General features: G+C 44.2%; 2 long non-coding RNA genes across 3 annotated transcripts; both read right to left on the bottom strand.

Moving 5' to 3' along the window:
• Nucleotides 1–2,095: 2,095 nt before the first annotated feature.
• LOC129215977 (uncharacterized) lies at nt 2,096–5,846 on the bottom strand. Of its 2 annotated transcripts, none has more exons than XR_008580152.1 (4): nt 5,780–5,846; nt 4,741–4,942; nt 4,410–4,565; nt 2,096–2,322 (listed from the first exon to the last, which is right to left on the bottom strand). It is a non-coding gene; the product is annotated as an uncharacterized LOC129215977 (long non-coding RNA). The 2 variants fall into 2 exon arrangements; XR_008580151.1 differs by having other exon boundaries at nt 4,741–4,987; nt 5,780–5,843.
• A 1,031-nt stretch (nt 5,847–6,877) lies between these two features.
• On the bottom strand, nt 6,878–16,399 carry LOC129215976 (uncharacterized). Its single transcript, XR_008580150.1, has 3 exons — nt 14,237–16,399; nt 8,788–8,931; nt 6,878–8,377 (listed from the first exon to the last, which is right to left on the bottom strand). It is a non-coding gene; the product is annotated as an uncharacterized LOC129215976 (long non-coding RNA).
• Between the last annotated feature and the right edge of the window lie 532 nt (nt 16,400–16,931).

Below are 16,931 nucleotides of genomic sequence, written 5' to 3'. Positions count from 1 at the left end.
ATGCGAGGACTGGACTACTTTGTTGTGACTTCTAGTCTTGATTAGACAGAACCCAATTCAGAGCCAGTTTCCTCAAAGCACCCTCCGGTTCTGCGCTAGAAGGGCTGCAACGGGAGAGCTGCAATTGCAGGAAAAGTGCTATATGGCTTTTGCAAGAGCAAAATCCTGCTGCGCCAGTGATGGAGGTGAATATTTAAGGACTTTGCCACTAGCATAACCTGTGCTGCCACCTGAAACATACTTGACAAAGAGTGCTTTTTTGTTGCTGCTGATTGTGCTGCACACATAAACTATCGAATCTTCCCGGAGAAATGGCTCTCTGCCTCCCTCTAGAGAGATTTGTATGGTATTCACCAGCGTAAAACTTGCTTTTCTGCTTTTGTTAGCGTGTGGTCAACGGGCTTTTAACTTGCTCCTTAGGTCTTCCCTAAAGATTGGTAAGCCGCTAGCGCTACGGGCTGATGCCCCAGCAGCTGAGCTCCTCCGTCGTATTTGGTGCCACGTAGCGCACGCACGCCACGAGAAGGGTCTCTGGGCACCGCGGACAAACTCCGTGTTCCAGCGCAGCCAAGACCCTGTTGCAATCATGAAATAAATAACGACCGTCTCGCGATAGTACGGATTTGAACCCTGCATCTGCCCATCACCAGATTTCCCACTTTAAGTACGTTCCGTTATTCTGCACTCTTCTCGTGTTTTTCACAGTTTTGGTTATTCGTTGCCTTGCCACTTGGAATGCGATAAGGCACCAAACTCCCCGCGGGGCCCTCTCCTGCACCACTGAAAAGGCTTTAAATGGGAGAGCCTGGGGCAGCACTGCTGCGCTGGGAAAACGGGAAAGTCAGACGCCCCCCCCCCGAAACACCCAAGACAAACAGTAACGGGGAGCGTTCCGCAGGCTGGGCAGAGCCCTCGCCGTAAACAAGCCGAGGAGGACGATGAGGCAATTGGAAAGGGGCTCACCCAGACCTCCTAAACCCTCCTCTTGCTTCTACGGCGCAGTTGTGCCAACCCGGTAAGCGCAGCGAAGAGGCGTGCTGAGCGCGCGGGCCAAGGGTTTCGCTCTGCCCAAAGCCGGCTTGCTAACGACTTTGTGTCAAAACCGAAACGCTCTAACAAAAAATAATTCAATAACCGATGCCAATGATGGCCCGTAAAAATCTGTGACCAATTTAAGAACTCTGTCAAGGCAAAGAAAGAAAAAAAGCGAGTTTCCCAGGTCAACATCCTGCCAAAATTTAAGCAGAAGCTCGCGCAACTGCTTTGCACACGGGCGTTGTGGGGGTGCGCGCAGGAGCGTGAGATGGGTGCGCGCTGCCAGCCAGGAAAGCGTACCACGGCAGGCAGGAACCGTGCCGAGATCTCTAGGAGCACCTAGAAGAAACTGCTTCACGCGGCTTGGACCGGGGGCTACTATTCCACTTGGGGTCACATCCATCTCTCCGAGACCTCAACCACGGCAAGGCTGGTATCCCCGTGGGCGAGGTGCGGGTGTTCACATTCAGAACGGTAACCCGGTCCTGCAGTTGCATCTGAAAAGGCATTTTTATGGGCCGGGTCGCTTACCCAGGTACCAGGGTGGGTATCTCGCAGCCTGGCTGTGATAGCGGGAGGCGGCGCTGGAACGGGCAGTGCCTTTAGCAAACTCACCCTGGGTAGCGTTTCCTTTTGCTCGGGAACAGAGAGCCGGGAGGTGCCCCGTAGCTGCGGCTGCCTGTCCGCCCTCACCTGCACGCACCGGACAGCAACGCACGAAGCTCACAAAAGAGTTCGTAACCAAAAACGTCACCTCTTACTCTCTTCGGTCCTGCTTTCACAAGTTTATTAAGGACGCGTCTAAATTTAATCTTCACAACTCTGAAATGATCCCAGCAGACCTAGTTACACATTAAAGGCATATATCTCTATCTTGCAGAAATCACGTACATCTTGACTGCGTTTCTTATTAGAAATAATTGCTCAAATAATTTTAATAAACAATGCCTGGTCTGGGGCTTTCTTAAGAATTTTTATTTTGTTTTGCTTTGAATATCCTTAATATTTGAAATCCGAAGTCTTCTCGCGAGCCACACAAGTCACATTTTTCCTCCCCGTCATGCCTCGCTTCCCTTCTCAGGTGTCCAAACTTGATGCAAGCTCTCAGGTGGACTAAATTCTATTCTTTCCCCTTAAGCCTAACGAGTCATTAAAAAAGGCAAGTGGGAAATAGCATGGCAATTAAAAACAGAATATGGAGGAAAAATTAAAGTAATGCATCCTTGGACTGTAATTTAGAGAATTTATTAGTCGTAAAACCTTGATGAGTTATTCTTATGACAAAACCTGTAATAAGAAGAAAAAAAATGATAAAAATAATGAACACATTTGTACGACAGCAACTGTAACAAGTATAGGGAATGACAGAACCCTCCTTTGGAAGGATTTAGCTACGTAATTACAATCACATGGATATCTTTTAATGCCATTGTTTGGGTAACGTATTGTTAATTTTATCTTGGAAACCTTTCCACTGAAACTACTTGTATTTTATCTTTCAAAAATAAACACATCTCTTGCCTTCTGTGAAGCAAACCGCTGGGACTCGTGCAAAAAAGTTCCAGAGGAAAACCAGAGTGACGCCACGAGCCTGCTGGTAGGTTCCGGAGCGATCCCTGGCTGCGGATGGGGTTTGCAGAGGTCTACAAACGTGATTTATATATTTGGGTGGGACTGCAAAATTAAGCAGTTTCATAGACGTGGGAAGGCCACTGCAAGGGTGTCTAAACAAAAGCAGGCAGATGGCTGATGTGAGTCACTAAGAAAATAAATAACTGGGGTTCATCCAGCACATGAAAACTCTCCTGTTCGATTACGGTCCCACAGGGAGCAGCAAGGGCTGCAGGATCAGACCTTTAAGTGCTGAAGACAGATTTACACATCGGCAACAAAGTCAGGCCTTCAGAACTCCAACCGCTATCTCGCTCCCCCAGCGCAGGAGCGAGCTGTCGGCACCGCGCGGGCAGACCGCTGGGGCTGCAAACACTGATGCCGTGTTCGCAGAAACGCAGCCGGGCAAATTCCAAGCTTTATTTCAGTGTCGTGGTGGTACCCGCCTAGGCTTAGGTGTTGTGTTTCAAGCCCGCACAAGAGAGGACGGAGCCTGGCTGAGCCTAGGGGAGGAGCGGGACTACCCTTCGGAAGGGCTTGCAGTCCCTTTGTACGGTATCTGCGGCTACTTCATTTGAAATACCGCAGGAAGCAGGAAAAGAAAGATTTGAATTAGACCCTGCAGATTGAATTTCAGAATTAGAAACTGGATCCTCCTGAAATCCCACCTGCAAACAAACTCAAAGCACAGCCGGTTCTGGGACTAAGATTTACTGTACCGCTTCTACCTAAACCACCACCCCTCCTGCACTTCCTCCCCGTTACAGTTCTTTATGCACCTCCCCAGGAGACAGACTCAGTGTCTGATCCATGTTTCAACAGCCCCCAGTCCACAAGCAGACAAAAAATAACGAGCAATAAAGAGAGGGACCTGCAGCAGTCTGTAGTCAATAATACATGCTGCTGCTTCGCCCAGCTAAGTGACAGCGTTTCTCCATCGCGTGTGTCAAGGCTCGTTTCGTTTCCCGAGCAGCTAGTGTCCTGACAGGCGGGTGAGTAACACCTATGTGGTACTTGATGTATTTAATGGGGGTCTCTGAGCTGGTGGGAAGCTGGGGTCCTCCCAGAACCGTATGATCTCTGCCAGAAATAAACATCAGTTGGAATGGAAGGGCTCTGATAGGCACAATCTGTTAGCAGCAAATTGAACTGTCACCCTTGTATGTCATGTTCATTTGGCTGATTAAGGAGATATTAATCTACTGTCATTGTTACAGTATCTGTCATCCTGGGGGAAAAAACCCAAGGATATGCAGGCAGCTTTTCTGGACATATATACACAGAGAGCGAGGGAAAGCAGAGGTGTGCAGAATACAAATGAAAGCCTGACCTGCTACAGACATTGAACCCACTGGAATTGATTACAGATGCACACACAGAGCAAACAACGGGTCCCGCCTCAGGTAACGCCGAAGCTGGTTTTTGGCTAGCTTTGACTACCCCTCGAAGGCAGTAAGGCAAATTCTGTGCAATCATGCTTTGCCTCCTCCAAACACAAACGTGTTTAGCCATCTGTATAATGGGCGCAATAAGGTGTTACAATGAGGAGTTTCTGATACCATGTTTCAGAGGCAACATCAAACGCCGTCATTGCTATCTTTGGTGAGGGAGCACAGAGACACCGTTTTTGCTGAGTGGCTTCAAGGTAGGAAGCTCCTGAGATGGTGAACAAGCCTTGCTTTAAAGCCTCTTCTGTTCCCACATACCAGGACCTGAAGTACGTGGCACTGAACGCGTACTGACCATACCCAGAGCAAACTTACTAGTGGTTCAGCCACGCTGCAAAGACCACTCTCGGCGTGTCTCCCGACAATCTCTTCTCTTCTTCTACCCCTTTGTGCCTGTCTTGCCTGTTGTATTTCCCCCGCTGAAGCGACTCCTACGTCCTGTTCTCAGCACCATCCTTTCCACCATTTTACCTGAAAAGAGATAACACTGAGCTAGAATATTATTATTGTTTTGAAAGTTAGGGTCGGACTGTACAAAATTTGAAGATGCCACCTTTGCTATGGAATAACAGTGCACTGAATGTGGGCTGAGGGCTGAGCACAAAATGCCTCCGATTTAGGGTAATTAAGAACAGTGTTGACTTACAGCAGCTCGTCGTTAGTAAGAGTGAACGTTGACTGTGGATCTCCTCAGAGAAAGTGATAAAGGAACGACTCCAGGTCTAGCGTATGTAGATACAACTCCCACTGTCTTCCACTTGAAAACTCGGGTAAATGAATTTAAACTTCTGGGCAGCTTCAGCTGGAGATAGTTCAGGATATCAGCATCAATGCCGGTTAGCAGAATCCTTTAACGAGAGGCAGGCAGCCACAGCTTTTATTTAAAAGCACAGCTGCCATTAAAACAGGACTTTAATGAATATGCACACACAAACTCTTGTCTGCATAGGTTCTTACTCATTTTTGTAGTGGGAACATTAATACAACCTGAAAAGCTGAAGAATACATCATTAAAAATAAGCTGCTAGTTCCAATTTTCTTGGATGAGAAAATGTATGCTAACCCCCTCCCCCTCCCCTTACTTTTGCAACAGTCTTCATAGTTTATGTTTGAATCGATAACTATTTTAATATGGGGAGTTTAGAAAAGTTTGATTCAAATTCCTTTGACACAGTTCCATCAACATCCAGTTATAGAGCCATTCTGCATATGACTCATTAAATATTTAAAAGATTCCTATTATTGAATTAACTATTTATTGATCTATAATTTAAAAGATTTATGCTTGGCCATTAAAAAAAATTCCAAGCTGACTTTCACTTAGAGAGATGTCAGGTGCCATTTGCTGCTAGTGAATGTCTAATGTACCCTTTTCACCCCTAGAGTGAAGAAAGGACAATTACTCAAGGACCTCTGGTTCAATATTCATACTGTTTAGATGCTGAGGTCTGTGCTTGCTTTTTTTTCCTGCGGCATTAGGTCATGCTCAGCAGCGTCTATCCATCCCACAAAATCTCAGCCTCCATGGAAATGCACAGCTTGTAGTTTCTCTCCTGTTACATTTATTGATTTGCATCCCGGATGAATTTTGCAAGCCTTATGAGACTTCCCGATTATATTCTTGTGGCAATGATGTTCTCGCTGAGGTCACAAATGCAAGAGGATAAACGCACATAGATACATACGTGCACCGTTGATTCTTCTCTTCTGTCGCTGCTCTTACAGGGCTGATCCAAAAGGCTTTTCAGATTGGGAGCCTCACCTGTGGGAAATAATGGGTCTTTCTAAAATTAAGAGTGGATTTAGGAGCTCTGCTGAATTGGGACCACAGAAATTAAAATATACTCCGAGCACTGTAACATTTAAATCCAACACTTATCAGGCTATTGCTTTGCTGTTTCTATAAGGAGCTGGAGTAAAAAAAAAATATTAATATATTGCCTTTATTTAGCACCTTTAATCTGAGGCTCACAAACTGCTTTACCAACATTAATTATTTAAATCTGGAAGAGCCCCTGAGGGGTGTCTATTATTATAATACTCCTTTTACAAATGAATAAACTGATGCACAGGAAGGTTAAGTGACTTGCTGAAGGCCACACAAAGAGTCCACGCCAGAGCCAGCTATAGGCTTTCAAAGAGAAGAAAAAGGGGATAGAGCAGAATAAATGCACCGTCTGCCCTAACCGTACAAACTCAAGATATTTCCAACTACAGACAGAAATACTACTCGGATCTGAAGGAAAAAAAGAAACACAAAACACAGGAATGACTTTTTCTTCCTCCACACTGCTAGTAAGGGTCTGCTTCAGATAATGATCTCTCACTGTTTGTTTTACTTTTGACTTTGGGGACCTAAGTTTTAGTGATACACATTTTTCTACAACCCATTCTTGGCTCTATATCAAAACCGCACAGAGTAATTAGCACAGGTCTGTCAGACAAAACTAGAGCAGAGTAATGCGTTATACCGTAGAAATTGTTACTCCAGTTTCTCCAATCCCTGAATTATAAATAAAGGTCTCTATGACTTGAAAAGGCTGCTTACTCTAAGTAGTAACTATTTTAAGTCTGCCACGTAGCTTTCCTAATGGTATTGCTGGGGGTTAGGGATTAACCCTAGAAAAATAATTTTTGGAATATCAGACACAAAACTGTAATAAACTGAGTTAAAATTTATATAAGGAAAAAAGGGTAGTATGGAGCCAGAGAAAAGGAAGCTTACTCCAGTGCGATACAGGAGAATACTTAAACAAATATATACACACACAGAGATACACGTTTGTCTTGTCTTTATTCCTCGTAAACGGGCATTGGAAAGTAACACTTGGACTCTGGCAAAGACACAGAAGGTCAGTCCAAATTAGAAAGAAAAAAGGGGAGGCTCAGAGTAGCGAGCGGCTTGCTTATTCATTAGCAATGAAACCTAGATACGTTATTTCAGTTATAGCTGTTCAGATCAATGCTTTGGGATGCAAACCCCCACACTCCACCCCCGTTCTGCTGCAGAATCCCTGCTGGCCATGGACCAGTCACTGGCGGCACCGACTTTGCCACTCAGATCCCCTTGGTGTAGCCTGCAAGGTCCCCGTTGAAGGAAGACAAATTCTGTGCAGATCTACCCTTTTCCTTCTCTGCTGCAGAACGGGAATAGCAGTTCCCACCGAGAAGTGCGGTATGACCTTGATTGGTTTATAGAGGTGCACTTTCTGTAAATGAAAGGAGCTATACATCCCCAATATGTGACTGCACAAAATAATTCATGACTGGCCACAGCTGTCAGATTTTTGCTTCCTTTTTTCTTTCATGGGTGATGGATCCAGAGCAATGCTGTCTGCTCTGGCATTTCTTTCCCAAGCAGTGGGTTAGAGCTGTTCACAACGCAGGCTTACAAGTCTTCTTCTGACCCACTCAGAAAACGATAGGCAGTGATTTATTTTAAGCACCGACATCCCCACTTGGGAAGAAGTTTCTTCCAGAGCTGCCATTGCCTATGAAGTGCTAGGAGGGGTGCGTGGGACAGGACTTGGCAGGGCTGGGAAGCTGTGATCGGCTCCCAGCAGAGTTCCCCCTCACCTGGTGCCCAGCGTGATCTGACACAGCACAAGCAGACAGTTCTGGTACGAGTACAGGAAGGGATGAAGATTCGCCCCTCCAGAGACAACGCAGCCTGACAGACAGGCTCTTTATCGGCTATGTCACTTGTAATGGACTGGAAACTGAAAAGCCCCCGACAAGGAGTCAAAACGAGTGTCCGCCTCTCTCTGCAGAGCAAGAACTCTCAGGGAAAGAGAAACCATCTGTCCTGCCAGCCCTCATTAGGAGCTGCATGCTCGCAACTTGTTGACTGCTCAAGGCAGGAGAACGCACAGCAAATGGATTCCCACCGGAATTTCCAGAGACCCTTGGCCATTCAGTCAGTTCCACTGGCTGTCACAGCACCTTGTCCTCTGGAGCCATACATCAAGCATCCACCCACACTGAGCAACAGTTTTTGCATGTGAATGATACGTATTCCAGAGCCAGACCAGGGGTACGTGCTGTGCAGATTTCAGATGCTTCTCAGATGCTTATCAGAACTTCTCTGACAAATCTGATCAGGAAATAGCCTCCTTCCCTCTGCTTTTCAGATGAGCCTGTTACAAATGTTCTCGAGCTGCAGGCACGTTATCAGTGCTGCTCGGGCAATTTCGGTGCTGTCCATACCCCTCAGGGAATGCCATCCCTAAGGCAAGTGTCTCCTCCCGCTCATAGGCTTTGCTTGACTTAGGATCCAGAAGTCACTGCCAAAATAAAGGTAAGGTAAAGTTGTGAGCAGGTAATCTGATCTTTAGCAATATACATCATTGCAGAAAACCTGCATCTGAACACTGAACAGCCCAAAATACTTGTTCTGTAATTTATAGCCAGGCCAAAATGATTTGCCCTCATTTGCAAGTTTTTTAATATTAATCCTAGATAGCCATCACAGCAGCAAATACAATGTGTCATGTTTCATCTGAAAATCAAAATCTTGAATTTTATGGTACAGTACACAATGCTTACTTGTACATATGCAATCACACAGAATAGTCAGGAACATGTGCTGGGAGTAGTAGCTATATTGCTTTGATATTTAAGTACCTGCGAATTACAACATTGCTATGTAAATACATGCATGCACAGAGACAGGCAGACTGGAAAGGATACATACGTGAATAGGCTAATTCAAAATGAGTGGAGGCAAAATGAATTATTCACTGAAGGTTTTTTATCTGCATTATTCACAGGATGCATTGGAACACAATTATCCACTTGGTCAGTAGACCTCTGCCCAAAGTTTGCTATGTTGGACTTGCTGAAGAGACAAAAAAGGTTATTTCGCAAATTGAGGTTCAACCCAGCTCTGCATTTAACAGTAATCACTGCACACCAAGATTAATAGAACATCATTCAGTGACTGAGAAAGCAAGTTATGATGAAGAAGCTGTTGAAACAGGAAACAGTTGATTTCCCAGGAGTCCCGTAAATCCACCCCTGATGTCCTTTCAAATTCTCTGTTATTGCTGCAAAAATTTTAAACACCGGTAAGAGGGTGAAACGGCTGACATAGTCATTTACCACCAGAAGAATCGTGTTCTGGGCCTGCCTTCGCAAACTGGTTCAATGTGCTTAGCAGATACATCAAAAAACGAGAGACCTCCTCGGAGGGGCCTTGGAATGCGTGATGGCACCCTGGGATCAGCCGCAGTTCAGCACCTCCCTGCCGTGGTTTTGTCTCACCGTTACCACTTAGCACGCTCTTGCTCTCCCACAGCGTCCTTCCCCTTCAGCATCTTACTTTGGGGTCTCCAAACTTTCACGGTGTGAGCCGGGAGGACCCTGGTAAAGAGCTCGCAGGGTACTTCTGCACTGTACGTTCCCTTCTAACGTTCTAACGACAGCATGCCATAAATCTTTGCTAGGCACGCAGCAATCCAGCCAAGAGAACTCTAATACCATAGGATTTATTTTATTTTATTCTGTTTATTTTAAGTCGACTAATTTTATACTAAATTAGGTCTGATGCTGTTCTGGGTGTTTTGCCAACTTTTAAATTGAGCCACCCAAGAAGAGAAGGCCAGGTACCATCTCGCAGTGAGATGCCAGCTTCATTTAGCTGAAAATCAGTGAAAGGCAGGTCCAGAAACAGGAGATAATACTATGTAGAGTTAATTTTCTGTTTAAAAATCTTCTCCACACATTTTGTGATCCATAATTAAGAGCCACCGCAGCTGTCATCAGCACAGTAGCCCATCAAAACACTCAAGAAAATATGATTTTCACAATTCAGACCCTACATTCCCTCAGTGCAGGGAATCTGGGTTCAATTTTCAGCTCTGTTACAGACGCATCACCTTTCCGTAGACAAGTCACTCTTTCTGTGACTTAGTTCACCACTTGCCAATGATGTGCGCACAGCTTTCGTCGTTGGCCACGTAACCTTTTTAGACTGCAAGGTAACACCACAGCAACTATTTTCCACAATAAGGGTCTCTTGACATAAATGCCTCACCATGACGTTAAAAATGACAGTGTTGAGAAACTGATAACCAGCATGTGATTCCTGAAGAGTCACAGAAAGCGGAGGTTACAGTGTCCACACATGGACTTTGTTTGCTATTGTGCTGAGAAACTAATTTTTCAATATCAAAAATTGCCTTTTCTTCATGTGTGTTGAAGCATGATTAATTTTTACTGCATTCTTTTTTTTTTTCACTAAACAATAAGGAACAAAACAGATTTAAATCCAATTGTCTCAACATTTTTGTTTACGTGCTTTCCTCCCTACATGTCACTTCTATTGAAATATTTTTGTGCATAAAAAAAAGAGTGCACTGTGCTGCTTTCCATAACAGTATCGGCACTACTCATCAAGGAATAAACTCCCTTTCCATGCGTCAGACTGATACTCTTCCCGAGAGGATGACAAGCACCTACTGTATTTCTGTGCTTGGGAAAGAGATGCTTTTAAAACCAGCTTTCACAGCCGATGCTTTGGATTCGGTAAATCCGAGCGAACAAGAGAAATGCTTTTTGCCCTTTCCATTTTGTTGTCGTTTGACGGAGATGCCATCGGTTCTCCGCACTCAGTGGTCCTTGAGCGCGGCATGAATTCTGGTCCTGGAGCCAGCTGCTTCTGCCATTAAACACAGCCAGTCTCCATCCTCGTTGCTGGAGTTTAAGAACGCAAAACACATTTTAACCAACAGGTCACATTTACCAAATCCTAGCCATGCATGACTTTACTATGTGAACAGCCGATTCTTATGTTTCTTCATCAAGGAGTTTTTCTTCCTGCTTTCTCAGCTGTACAGTGTCTCTGAATTTTTTTTTGGCTTGAGGTCTCTGCCTAATTATCCTGTAACCTTCTGTTCGAAGATCGCTGTCCTGGCCTGATAAAAACCAGTAACTTTGAAAACAAACTGGGTCTTAATTTTCCTTGACAGCCCTTCTTTAAACATGTGGGCAAAGCCCTGGCTTAATTAAATGCACATTCGTATTCCAAACAAATTAAGTACAATTAAGGACTCTGAGTTATGGGTATCTATCACTCGGTGATGTTTTTGTAAAAATTACCACATTTAGATCAAACACAGAGGACCCTTTGCTTAATTGCTTCATTAGGGCCCGATGCAATAGGCTTCATAAATACAGGGTCTGATGTCTCTTTGGGAATTGCCCAAAAGACGGCTCTTAAAGTAATTGCTTCCACATTTCTCCCCGTGCAATGTTCATGTGCTCACTGAGGAAAATGGGATGGCTCTCAGACATGTAAGTGAACGTGGGTCCCGTCTTGTCTTCCAGCGTCGGGACTCTTGCAGAGCTCCAAGGCGAATAGGTTTGGGCCCCTGGTTATTACCTGTTCAGATTCTGTGAGGAGTTTGGCAATTCCGACACAATAAGGCTCCCTGCAGTACGCCGGTAGCACAGCGCTTTTCTCAGGTGTCACCCATAGATCCCATAGACAGAGGTAAACAGGATGCTTTGGGATTTATTTTTCCAGAAGTTGCTCTGAAACAATAATGAACTCATAGAAAACATTAGCTAGATATGCCTTCAGGTCTTTTACTAGTTTTATTCCTGTAGCTCTTACAAACGGAGCTGTTGTGACCCTTTAAAAAGAGAGTCTATTTACAGTGATTGCTTTAGCTGCACACAACTTACTTTTAATTAAATCTTCCTTCAAACACATCGAGAGCGAAGAATCCAGTCAGAGGGAGTCCAGATTTCACCCTTGCTCAGACTAATGCCACTCAGTGCACATGTCTAATGCAGATGCAGAAAGGGACCGGGCCACAGGTTTTTTCTGATGAGATGTACAAAGAGCAGCAAAAGAAGAGTTGCCATTCTGCCCCTTTCCAGCTTACTTGACAGACTCAAGAGTTCTGCATTTTCACTGTGGAAGCCAAAATAACCGGTGTGCACCCAGAAGCAACAATAATGATTGCAGCAGAGCTAAGAGGTGGTGGCAGCTACCTTGACAGAACAACGAGAAATGGCATGTCATTCTGAAATGAAGTGTTTGCAGCATTTTTGTATTTTTGTTCAAATATTCCTTTCTTTTTTTTTCTTTTACCAAGAAAAAAGTGTAACTAAAAGGTTTTCCCCTCCAATTCTCCCTCTTCCAGCTCCCTTTGTATCTAAACTCTTTTTTTTCCTCTCCCCATTTGCTCTTGAAAAAAGATGGGGAACAGAAAAATAGAAAGAAGTAAATGGGAAAAGGAAATCCATCTTCCCCAAAGAAAATGCTCCCAAGTTTTTACCTCTTGCTAAAAACACACAGAAAGACATTGTTTCTGCAGAAATATTTTAGTTTCTAGAAAACTGCAGTTTTTTCACTGAGATCATCACTAGTCGCACAGAACTGCTAGCAATTTAAATCCATGCTGGTGAAAACAGTTGTGCAGGGGTTGAGCTGTTTTACTTATGAATCATATTATTTCAGTAGGTTAATGCAATTTCATCATGGCCACACCAACAAGATTAGCGTTGACAAAACTGGAGACAGACGCAGCAGAAAAAGTAGAAAACAGGCAAGAAAAATACTAGCACTGCTGCCGTGGTGATAGGAGTTCTCCAAACATCAAGAGAAGATCAGGTACACCTCCCATGTTGCCCTGCTGAACGTAAGAGATACCCCTCGCCCCCCCAAGAGGGCAGACACCCTTCCCCTGACATTTCGTTAGGCATCCAGAGGTTGGTAGCTCAGCTGTCCTACACCGCTGCTCCGCCAACATTGACCCAACCATAACACAGTGTCTGACCGTCAATCCTCTGAGCCACCTAAGCCTCTAGATCTCCAGATTTGCAGATTTATCCTGCAGATAACAGCAGGATAAAGAACTTCGCAGTCATGCGGAATGCGCTAACAGCTCTTCTGTAAAACAAGGCAGCCCGATTTCCACAAGCCGTAAAAGTCCATCAACCTCCAGTGGCCAGAGAAACATAGCTGCTTATTTTCTGACCGCTTTATTCTCCAGATCAATTTTCCTCAATGCCAAAGCAAAAAAAATGAACGGCAGATTGTCCAGTTCATGACTGGATGGCTGGCAACAGAAATCCTATTTCCAAACTGACCCCTGCTTTCCAGCATGGCATTCATTAATTCCACAGTCTCACATTTCTAGGAAGATGTCAGTCATGTATGTGATTTTTCTATCAGCTATTAATGGCAGATCACAAGGTGAGAAAGCAGGGGTTTTAATCTCAAGACCCTCAGGAGATGGAGCTGCATACATTTGGTGTGAGCCATGTGTCTGGAAATGTCAAGGACAAATATTTTTAAAGTAAGGAGTGTTCATATCCATGTGTAATCTTAAGTACTACAGGAGTGATCCAAAACATGGCCCTTTTCTCCTTCTTACGACGGTTTGGCTGTAGCACGGATACAGCTGCTACTTCCCAGGAATTAAGTTTAGATCGTCTAACTAGGCACCTATGCGTTTAGGAATTTGCATATTTATACTGAGTGACATTTTAAGGCTCTCCTAAAGGCTTTGCCCATGGCAGAGTGTTTAGCTTTCTGTTTGTAGAAAGGAAAAGTTTTACTGTAGGAACAGTAAGGTTCCCTATCTGTCTCCAAAAATCATTTGTTCCTTCATTCCAAATATGAGATTAGTTCCTCATCTCTGTATTAGTTGTCACTCCCCATGAGGTTACGTTACCAGGGTCTGAAAAATTTATTACAAAGTCCCTGATTTTAGACCTAATTAGAGATCCCACCTTCCTAAGAAATGCACAAAATCCCCTTTTCTTGCCATCCCTAGCTCAATTAAATGATAACTTTGAGTCCCATTATAATCCAGATGTCTGACAGCATATAAATACGCTCCTACTACTGGAACAGAACTAAATTACTAGGAAATATACAGAAACCCTATAAAATGCCATTTATGTACAAATATTTCTAACATAACATACAAAAAACTAGCACTGTGCTTTACCTTTTTCTCCTAGAAGTTCCACTGAAAATCTAATAGTGTGAAACGTTCCCTCAAAACTGCGATGCCAAAAAAGTAAGAGACAAAATTTCTCCTTTTTTTTTTTTTTTTTGTAAATTATGGACTTGCTGGTTACCAGTTCAAGAAATGCCACAGCTGAGGGCGGGAACAGAACCTTACCCCCGTGGATGAACTCTTGCCGGTAGGGCGTAGCGATGCCTGCCATAGGATGGCTATGATGGCAGGCTGCAGCGCTGCCACCCCTGCGAATCTTAACGGGAACGCAAGCGAGCTGGGAGAAACAACAGTTTCTCAGTCCAACAACAGAAAACTCTCTGCCTCACCAGCCCATAGCGTCATCAACAGCTGAAGAAAACATTCGCATGACACCTATTTCACACGCCATTGCCCATTGCTGCAACTAAGGAATGTTATTTAACTAACAAAGAGTGTTGCAAATAGTTACTCGTTTGCCCTTCACATGCTGTCACCAATTTCCTTTCTACGGGCCTACTTACTTATAATCATTCAAGTTCAAGACTAAAGGGTGTAAAAATTGTCAGCCTTCCTACTGATGTGAACCAGGTGCGTGCATTTGGGCGTTACGATGTAGAAAGGGAGAAAGAAAGAGAAATCTCTGCAGAAACCCTGATGGTGTGCGCCCTTTTGAAATCTTTTCCTAGATAGCTGCTCTACTGCTTGAAATACAGATCTGAGCCTGCTTTTCGCTGCTAACTGCCATATAACATATTATCCTACTTATTGCATACAGTTACAAACATCTTGTATCTGGAAGCAACAAGGGAGAAGGCTCCTTTATCAAGTCAATCTCCAATCCCATTATGTTCCTCTACAACAGTTTCCGTAAACATTCAGCAATTTTCAGTGTCTGGGTTGCGCAGCTGAAGAGGTGCATAAACAGGCTCCACTGAAATGTGAAGATGACTGATAATGTACTAACATTGAGACCCCTTGCTGTGATTATTACCCCCCGAGTGCTCCTTACAGAATGTGCCTCTTATCTCACACTGACAACGCTAATAGAATATGCATAGCCCTATTAGCATACAAGATAATAGCACCCTGGAGGGGACAGAGCCATAAAACTTTAAGTAGAAATCAAAACAGAAGGAGGAAGAAAAAGGGAACATTGTCACAAGCCAAAAAGAAAAAAAAAAAGGGAGCCTGAGGGCAAATTTTGCTGCAGAAAGCACACATAGTCATAATTCTTGTGCTAGTCACCATGCAAATGGTAATAGTCTTTAGTCCCATGAATACTATCAGTGCCACGTTTGCTGTGAAACATTAATTGAGATAATGTGCCCCTTTCGGATGCAGCAGGGAGTCGTACGTCAAATTGTACCACAACAAAATTATGGCAACATCTGCAAGAAACGTACAACAGCAATTGTGGTACCTTGCGTTGGATAAGTCCAACTGGGTCTTCGCCTTCGCAGATGGAGTCTGTGGACGAGCCAGAGCCTGCAAGGGGAGGCAAGCAGCTGGTACTCCAGACGACACGTGTGTCTACCTGTAGCCGACTACTTTTCAGCTGCTGCACAGTTAAAAGCTTTGCAGGTTAGACGTGTTATCTCTTGACCCTACTTCAGTCACTGGATTAAACCTCAAGCAGTTCTTTGAATGCCAAAGCCTTTCTTTAGTCACGTCTGCCCGCTGCATTCACATTTGTTCCATGTAACCGTCCATTGTAGCAGACCTTTCACTGCTCACCCATAGCTGGCAGACAGCCACGCATTCATATGCTTTCCATCTTACAGCAATAGCCAAAGTAAATCTTTCAGTGCTTGGCACAAGAGTGTGAATTCAATAAAAAAGGCTTCAAACAAGTTTGAGATGGCCTGTCTCTAAACAAACGAAGAACAGTGAGCTTTTTTAATGCTCATTGTGGTTCAGTTCCTGCCTACAGCTAAATCCAGATAACCCCCAGCAGCACTGACAACCCTGTCTGGTAAAACAGTCACCTGTCAAGTGGGCATGAAAATGTCCACACATCTAGGCTCCGAGGGGCTGGAGGGAAGTGACCTGCTTCTTACCAGGAGCTTCAACAGGGGCAATCAAAGGTCCTTGTTGTCTTCTTTGTGAGATCTGAAACTTCCCAATATTAGTGCTGAATGCGTAGGACCCCAGGGTAATCGCTCCACAGAGCGCTGTATGCTTTTTCCTTTACAGAAAGATGGTGTCAGGAGGTAACAAGCACGGGATCCCTGTGGTGCATTTTGAAGCATCATGCAAAGTTTTCTGGGATTCCTCCTAGCATTCACTGGGGTTTCTATAGAGCTAAACTCTTTGTAAAGTGGCTTTGTGTTGCAAAGTTTTGCAGCTTGTGAGAGTCTGCCTCACTTCATTTTGGTTGATGGTACTTTATGCTGACGGTTTCAGCAATTAGAACACAGTTGGAAAGGACTCTGGTAAAGAAAACCCAGCCATTTTGGAAAAGGAAAGTAGAGTGAAGATTAGAGGAATGATTCCCGAATGTACCTCCCTATGTGTGTGTCTTTATGCATGCATACATCCTCTGCATCTACGTTATCACAGGCAAAACAGCTCATCTCAAAACCACACAGATTTTAGAGACTGCTGAAGTGTTATGTTTAATGTTGTTCTGTGGCCGATACAAACTCTGGAATAATTTCTCCTTTCTCCCTGGAACGATAACAGAACACCAGTATATGTAGCATAGGAACTAACGTTACCTCATGTGAATCACAGACGTACAATTCTCATAGGTTATCTCTGTCCTAATTTTTCAGACCCTGACTAGTCTTATTATCAGGAATTAAACAAGGAAATGCTACTTCCACGAAAAGGCATTCCGGCACTGGCTAAGGCTAATGAAATGCCTGGGTACCTCCCA

This window comes from Grus americana, chromosome 21 (assembly GCF_028858705.1).
Source record: "Grus americana isolate bGruAme1 chromosome 21, bGruAme1.mat, whole genome shotgun sequence".
NCBI classification, from domain to species: domain Eukaryota; kingdom Metazoa; phylum Chordata; class Aves; order Gruiformes; family Gruidae; genus Grus; species Grus americana.
Note: the sequence above shows the minus strand (reverse complement) of the source record. Positions and strands in the feature narration are given on the sequence as shown.